Source organism: Euphorbia lathyris, chromosome 3 (genome assembly GCF_963576675.1).
Source record: "Euphorbia lathyris chromosome 3, ddEupLath1.1, whole genome shotgun sequence".
Lineage (NCBI taxonomy): Eukaryota > Viridiplantae > Streptophyta > Magnoliopsida > Malpighiales > Euphorbiaceae > Euphorbia > Euphorbia lathyris.
Window position 1 is genome coordinate 96,620,311 of NC_088912.1, and position 8,784 is coordinate 96,629,094.

An 8,784-nucleotide genomic window follows, 5' to 3' on the forward strand; every position below is an offset into this window, starting at 1 on the left:
CACATAAAGGGAGGGGAAAAGATCCAGTTTGAAAGAACCTACTCGAAATTAATTTCTGTAATTTTTTCTGTTACTTTTTACTTTCTATCTATCCTAATTAATAAATTCTTATTTTTATATATACTGCCCAAATACGATGAAAAAGTTAAATAAATGCTATATCCATAAGAAAATTAATAATCAAGCGCTCAATTGGAAAAATAATTGATGAAAGGCTTGATCCATAAATATCCATTGTGTTATCCTCAAAGATCGCCGTATAGAATGGATCCTTTTCAAATGCTGTATTGCTATCTTTTAAAATCCATCGTTTCAAACAAAACAAAATTCCATCACTTTGATTCCATAGAAATTTCACAATAATGCCATTCATATGTTTCTTGAATTAATACTACAGGGGGGCTTTACTCAATTAAAGGGTGAAGTTAGTTCATTCACTTTCTACATACTTGTCTATGTTGTTACTAGTAGTAGAACAGAGAGATTAGAACAAGATTTCAGAGAAAAACATGTAATGCAGATCCAGACGTTCCTTACATGAAACCAGTAACTGAAGAAGCATTATAGAAATCGAAGAAACTAAGCATTCCAATCTCATTAGCAACGGTGAAGATCCAAGAGAACGATCCATGGTGATTACTTGAATACAGCTGCCTGTTGAACTAACCAATACCAGCTGCAACTTCTTTCTTGGTGTTTCTGGAGTGAAGATGATCCAGCATTTGCAATAGTTAGATACTTTGTCATTAACTAAGTGATATTGGGTTGCGTTGCGTCGATGTTACTAGGATCACCGCACCGGTATCACCACTTCCAAACATATATACCAAGAATTGTAATGAAAATGAACATCATAAAAAAAATCAAAGTAACTCTAATGCAGCACTCGAAGATACCTTAACCTCAGTATATGAGCTCGTGATAAACATCCAGCATCGAGAATCCTTCCAGTTGGTATTCACAACATCACTGCATCATTTTGCAAAATTATGCAAAAGATTTAACTATAAGAATACTAGTTCATCCAACTTCAAGCAGACTAAACAAAATTATACAATTCTTATATGCAACATTTTGCAAATTATATTTTCTATCTTCTATAATCAGTCAAGATTTCACCGAATCATCCTGTCCATCATCATCAATACAGCACAAGCAACAAGCAAAAGTGCAAAACATGTAAAAACAGGCAAAATGGGTAGAATTTTCTATCATCCAGTCCGTAAGCCTATTGTCGTCAGTTGGATCTCCATATTTGTACCCTTTTACTACATCTTGGAGCACTCCTTCAAAGACTAAACAGAATATTTTTCAAATGATAAAATGCATTGTCATTCTAAGAAGCAATAACCGGAAAGCAATTAATAATTATGCAGGAATTTCAGTCCTTCACCAGAATCTGGTTTGATGATACCAAGCCACTATTATTTATTGCTCTCTCCGTTGCACAAATTCTTAAACACACATACTAGAAAACATTAAATGTTAACATTGTTTTCCTAATATACCTTTACATTAGGAAAGTAACTTAAAAAATAAAGAATTTAATTATTTAGTATTTAAACCATTATGTATTTTTTATGAGGAAAGAAGGCTCAAAGGCCCCGAAACAAAACAAAGAAACTAAAACTAAAAATAGACTAAAAGAAGGTAATAAAACAACTATTAGAGATATTAAATTTATAAAGTGATTTATATATGTCAAATAATAGATATTAAATCAATTTACAAGTCACCAATTAAGATTGGGGCCTCAAATTGCTTTTGTTGGAGATGTCAACCATTTTAATTGAGAGAGAAACCCCGTAAAAAGTGCCTGAGCAACCTCAAAACCATAATTAGTAAAGTTAAGACTACTTATTGTTATCCAAAGAACTACTAACCTATTGCAATTGCAAAGGAAAACTTACTTCTCCTCTCTATCGAGCACTGAGCTTTTGGCTTCCTTGATAAAAAAAAAAAAAAAGGGCGGCCCGGTCGCATTACGCGTCCCCGCTGAGCGAGGGTCCGGGGAGGGGTCCCACCACAAGGGTGTATTGGGGGCAAGCCTTCCTTTGCCAATTTAATTGGCAAGAGGCCGCTCCTAAGACTCGAACCCGTGACCTCTGGTCACACGGCAACAACGTTTTACCGTTGCGCCAAGGCTCGCCCTCTTTTGGCTTCCTTGATACCAAGATAAAATTCAAATAAACCAGGGACTTCATCTATGAATTGATCAATAAATTATTTACCCATATTTTAATATGTTCTTTTAATCAGTATCTATCTAAATCTTTCTAAGCTCGGTGCACTACGCGTCCCCGCTAAGCGAGGGTCCGGGGAGGGGTCCCACCACAAGGGTGTATTAGGGGCAAACCTTCCCCTGCCAATCTTTTGGTAAGAGGGCGCTCCTAAGACTCGAACCTGCTCTCGGTCACACGACAACAACGTTTACCGTTGCGCCAATCACACCTGACCCTAGGAAAATCAGAATTACTTCCTCAAGAACCCAAGTATCACGTTCAACAGTAAATTTGAAGAGCAAGAAAAAGCAAATGGAGTTGAACAGTAAATTTGACTCTCTCTGAAAATTAAATAAACTCATTAAGTTGAAGAAGAGAGTTTGAAGGAGAGCAAAATCATATATTAGCTGATTTTTCTAAAACAACTATCACCACTCATTTCACTATACTACTACAACTCACCAAAAAAAGACCCTAGTTTATTCAGCAGTTCAAAGAAATAAAAAAACCCATTCACTTGAGGATTGAACATGTCAGATAAAACATAGCCTTACCTTATTATCGATTCTCCTACTAGCGTCCTGCTAGTTTTTTCACAATTGCTTCTATTTGTTCTAGTGCATCTACAACTTCTTTCATAGACAGGCAGCTTTTATAATCAGATTCTAAACGTTTTAATTAGTATTGGCCTTCTATCTGTTTGTTGGACACCTTCAATTTAGCACCATTAATCCTGTCATCAATTCAAGCAGCACCACACCAAAGCTATACATGTAAATGACCTGATTATGATGGCAAATTACTATGTCAGCTGATTCATATGCCTCTACATATATGTCAATGAACTATATATACAAGTTTGAAATGCTAAAAGAAATCAAATTTTTAAGTATTTAAGGGTGGAATAGTTTGACACAAATTAATGTTTTTGACAAACATATTCAAAGATTCAAACTTTACTACATATATATATAGTATTTCCTGTTGCAAGATACTCCGGAGCACTTAACTACTTAGAATCATAGTTGTTAGAATCATACGAGTCAACTGCGACTCGTACTATTCGATCCAATTCATGAAGATTTCGAGTCGTATATATGGTATGACTCGAAATCTTCATGAATCGGCCGAATCGGTTGGCCGAGTCCACCGATTCGGTCGATTCATGACACCATTAAAAAAAAAAAACTGTTTTTCAATTTTTAAAACTAAAAAAAGTGCGCAGAAAAACTAGCAGTATTTAATAAGAAGTTATGGAATAGAAACAAATGACTTTTGACTTTATAAATTCCAAACCTTCCCTATTCTCTTCTATTTATTTGTTATTTTCAACCGTACTCTCCTCTGTTCTTTCGATTATCTTCTACTTTTCTTTTGATTTTCCATTACAAAAAATTCTCCTACTCTCTTCCATTACACAAACTAAATACATCAATTGCTTAATCATGCATCAATTAGTTTTATTAGGATTGCATTAAATTTGAATTTTAACTTAAGTGATTGGTTGCTAACTTGATATAATTTCTATTTGGATATTAAAATTGCATTTTTAGACTAATATTTAAAGTTAAACATGGTTAATTTTTTTCTTTTTTATAATATTTTGAATTTGATCTGAATCTTACGTTCAGTCCGATTCACGAATCCCGATTCACAAAATGATATTTCGAGCCACGAGTCGAATCTCGATTAAACAACCATGCTTAGAATTTCAATTTCATTAACTAATGGTCCAGTGTTTTCCTAGCGCTAAATTTTCCACATTCGGACTGAAAATGGGGATAGCCCCCATCTTTAATTGCTCAGTCCCTATATACTTGGCGATTCTTGACTTATATGCCAGGAATCAGTTAGAATCTTTCAGTTGAGCAGAAGATTTTGTTCAGTTACTAGAAACAGTACTCAGGAGAACAAGATCATATCAACCCACAACCTTATTAACAGCTTGCACAGATAGAGGGCAGTCCACATGATTAGAGACCATCATAACACAAGACTTTCCTAGAATCGAGACAACAAACAATCAATATAATTTGTTGGAATCTCTACTTTCTCGTTGGAAGTTCAACAGAAATATATGAAATACTAAGAAGATGAAGACTTCATGAAACGAGTACAACGAACAAAAGTTAAAAAGTTATGCAAATAGTAGCACTGGCATTCAAGAAATGAATAAGCCCATCATACAAGCATTCAAGAAAGGATTTGATTCATCTTATTGGGCATGAATATCACTCACCAATGGCAAACAAGAGATATTTTGATGTTGCACTTATATATGACATGAAATAGTACAAAGGTAGGGAAATTTTGGGTAATCTAAGGTAGACTGTATAATTCATCATACAGTCTATAGTAATACAACAAATAACAACAGCCAAAGCTAATGGATCATGTATGTGTTGAATCTATCTTCATCAAAAGGCACTCAATAACACACCCTCTTGCCTATCCTATCACAAATATCAACAGAATATCAATGAACCCAATTTGTTGTATTACTATAGACTGTATGATGAATCATGTATGTGTTGAATCTATCTTCATCAAAAGGCACTCAATAACACACCCTCTTGCCTATCCTATCACAAATATCAACGAAGCCAAAACCCACCAAAAAGCTTTGTAAACATATTGTCAGGAACAATATCACCAAATCCCATTGTGAAGAGTGTAACAGTGAAGCACAAAGACTAAACCGATATGCCTCAACCTCAATAAAAAAAATAACTTGTCAAATACTGTAATGCAGAGACTGTGAAATGATAACAATAAACCAAAGTTAAAAAAGTTTATGTAGAAGTATCATACTCCAAAATAATATCCATTGAATTCAATACTAATAGTATTTCAAACACAAATTAGCCACTAAATCCATAATTACTGAAGTTAAGACTGCTTCTGATTATCCATATAACTATTAATCTATTTTCATTGCAAAGGAAAACTTACTTCTTCTGAATGGAGCACCAAGCTTTTGGCTTCGTTGATAACAAGATAAAACTACAGCAAACCACAGACTTCATCTATAAACTGATCAATGATGAGATTTAAGAAGTTGAAGTACAGATTGTGGAATTCGTGGAGTCTTCCAGGTGAGCTGAAACTTGTTGGAGACAGATAGAGCCGATTTTAATGAAAGAGGAATTCAACAGTAAACGATTAAGAAGAAGTTGCAGTGGTGGGTAATGGAGGAACTGAAGAAAGCGGCCCAGAAGAATGAATAAAACGTAATCGTCAATCTGTACTTCAACTCCTTAAATCTCATCAAATTGATCGTGAAATGCCCTCAATTTCTCAATTGCAGAATTCACAACAATCTCAAACCCAAATTTGAGTACTTCGTCAAAATTGGCTTTGAAGGTCTTCCCCCATATAGATTAAGTTATGGTCTGAGATTTCCATACACAGCGGATGCTTCTTGAAGGCAGTATAACATCTTTATCAGACCAACCCCACCTTTTATAAGCCTCAACCCTTCCATCCCTCTTTGATTTGATCACTGTTGTGAATACCATGATTGCTTCTACAAAATGACACTTCAAAGGATTGAATCCCATTTCCTTCACTTCCTCCACAATGTTTCTGAATTTGACTTGGATTTGTATAGATGCATCGCCAATGACTACAAGTTAGCCGCAAAATATTTGATGCAGGCACTCCATTTTCTCTCAAAGTGTTGATATTAGGTATCAGACCATGACTTTTTACATAGAAGCCAAGGATTTCGTTTAACCACTTCAATAGCTTTCTCTTCCGATTGGAAGATCTCAATTAAAATATTAAAAGTAGGAACCAATCGATTTCCTAAGCTTACTTTCAAGATCCAGGGGAAGGTAGTGAAGATTGTTACAAGGTCAGGCGTAGAAACTCCTTTAAAGTGAAAGGACTCAATTTTGGGAGAAGTACACGGGGGAAGGGCTTACCTACTCTTAACAGTCAAAACAAACCCTATCATTCGGAAATTAACGAGGATTCGAATTGGACAATTTTAGAAGCTGAGAGAGCCGATTTGGAGATAGATCACATGTTTTTATGAGGTACGAAAGAGTAAAAGAGTGTAGATTATCGGCATAACTTGACAAAGATCTCACTGAGAACGAAACCACCATTGATGATGGGTTACGATCTATGACACGGTACCGATTTGTAGAATGGAGAAGCATTTTTATAGATAAGATGAAACATGAGAGAACTGAAACTGAACTAAGTGATAGAAAAAGCTGACCTTCGCTCGAGAGGGAGACAAAGAGAAGAGTGAGTGAAACTATGTCGTTTTGCTGGGATTAATTGCCTGTTTGTTCCACTCATAACCCGATTTAACCCGATTTTTAGGTTGAAAGTAGTTGTTTCGAATTTTTATTAAATATTTATAGTTTCCTATTTATACTTAAAAAGACATTTTTGAAAAATGAAAATTGTGTATTTGATAATGGTTTTTCTTAGCTACTTAAATTCTACACTTAACACTATACCTATTAACGGGTCCGAGACCCGTCCGATCCACTCAGATTTGTATCCTTTGGATCCAACTTGGACAAAAAAAAAAAATTGTCTTTAGACTCAATATGGTCAGGCCATTATACCGATTATATTTTAGGTGGGATTGTGATTTATAAAAACAGTACGAACCAGCTCATTTATTAATATTAATTAATAAATTTACATATTTATATATTAATATTTATTTTTAATTTCAAATTTTTATTTGTAAAAAATATACATATATATTTAGATTGAACGCAACTGATGGATTGGACTTGAGATTTGATTTTTGAACCCCGAACACATCTAATTTAACAACGGACTAGGTTGGGCATGTGCTGAGCATTTTTTAAATAAAAGCTCGTTGTGCCCAACCCAACCATGAACAGATAATTTAAACCTACTTCCTATTATATCCATAAATTTTTTTTATAACAGATATATCTAATCTTTCTTTATATATATATATATATATATAATGGATATCAATAACCATTTAATCGTATTTCCTATTACCTTTTTTAGTTTTATATTAGAATTATAATATACGTATTCAATTTATTGTATTTTTTTAACTAATTAAATTATATTAAAAGGTAATATTATCCTTTTATAGTTATCGAACATGTTAATTACACTCAGCACCTAATTTTAAGTTTTATCAAAAATCACTTAACCGTCTATTTGTTTTCATTTTTCGAAACTAGTTTTGTGTCTTTTAATTCTAAACCGTAGATATAACAAGTGTTTGCCAAAATTTTAAAACAATTACTTTTAACAGAAAAATCAATTAACATCTACTACCTAATGAGCAACAATAAATAGGTACAAATGAACTAAACAGGTCCTGAGTGTTCAGGTGAGTGATATCTGTCCAGGTGTGCGAGCGGGGTCGAAAACATCTTCCACGCGCTGGTATTCTGTGATTACGCACGAAGTGTTTGGGCCCTATCATTGGTTGGTGATATCAGTCCGCAATTTGTGAGCTTCAGCGAATTTTGGATCCACATATCAGCCCGGAACAGGCAAGTATAGGAGGTTGTTGATGTGATTTGCTGGGAAATTTGGCTTCAGCGCAACGACGTAGTCTGGAATCGGACAAGCTCAGCAGCCCCGATTTGTGTTCAACAGGCACTAATGTTCCTTGACAATTGGAAAAGAGCGCAAATGTTTACTGGTATGCCTCGTCTGGTAGTCAATCGTTCGCCTGTTAACTGGTCTCCCCCGCCGCTTGGTTTCCTGAAATTAAATTCGGACGCGGCTGTGTTCGAAGCTGCTGGTGTTTGTGGGTTTGGATTGATTGTCAGGAATGAGGCTGGAGCCTTTGTTTCTGCGCGAAATGGTGTGTTGCAGGGTCAGGTGGACGCAGTGACGGCGGAAGCCATGTCCGTTCGGGAGGCTTTGAGCTAGATTAAAGGCAAAGGATGGTCCAACATTATCATCGAGACAGATTTTCAAATTTTTGTTCAGTCAATGGCTCACGCAACAGAGGCGGTTTCGCCTTATTTTGTCATAGTCTGAGACTGTATTAGTATTATTAACGAGCTATGTAGTTGCTCTATTCAGTTTATTAGGAGGACAGCTAACTGTGCTGCACCTAAACTTACTAGATTGGTAGGAGAGTCATTGGCGGACGGAGAGTGGATTTCAACCCCTCCGAAATTTTTATGTAATATTTTGCTTGCTGATATCTAATAAACACTCTCTTCTGTGTCAAAAAAAAAGGCACATGCATCATTTCTATTAAACAAATTTTTTGGTGGATTAATCGGTTTGAGTTTTGTTCAAATACTTTTTGCTTGACGTGGCTCTTTAAATCGTCAAATTTAGCTAAACATTTAGAAAGTTAGCATTTCAACAATGTTACATGACTTTTTAAAATATATAGCTAGTCATTTTCACTAACTAAATTTTGGTAGTCTATTTGTCTATTTATTTGTATTTTTTTATTCATTATTTCTCTTTTTTTGTTTATTTTTTTTTATTTTTTTCTATTCACTTTTAATAATAAAATAATCAAATAGAATTTCAAATACTAGTAGAGGAGTAAAACATAAATTGAGCTATTTAGACTATC

At 34.7% G+C, this 8,784-nt stretch overlaps 1 long non-coding RNA gene across 3 annotated transcripts; it reads right to left on the reverse strand.

Annotated features, from left to right (window-relative positions):
- Positions 1–385: 385 nt before the first annotated feature.
- LOC136223747 (uncharacterized) lies at positions 386–6,449 on the reverse strand. Of its 3 annotated transcripts, none has more exons than XR_010686115.1 (3): positions 5,175–6,449; positions 2,777–2,955; positions 386–969 (listed from the first exon to the last, which is right to left on the reverse strand). It is a non-coding gene; the product is annotated as an uncharacterized lncRNA (long non-coding RNA). The 3 variants fall into 3 exon arrangements; XR_010686113.1 differs by having other exon boundaries at positions 2,777–3,004; XR_010686114.1 differs by lacking the exon at positions 2,777–2,955.
- Positions 6,450–8,784: the final 2,335 nt, after the last annotated feature.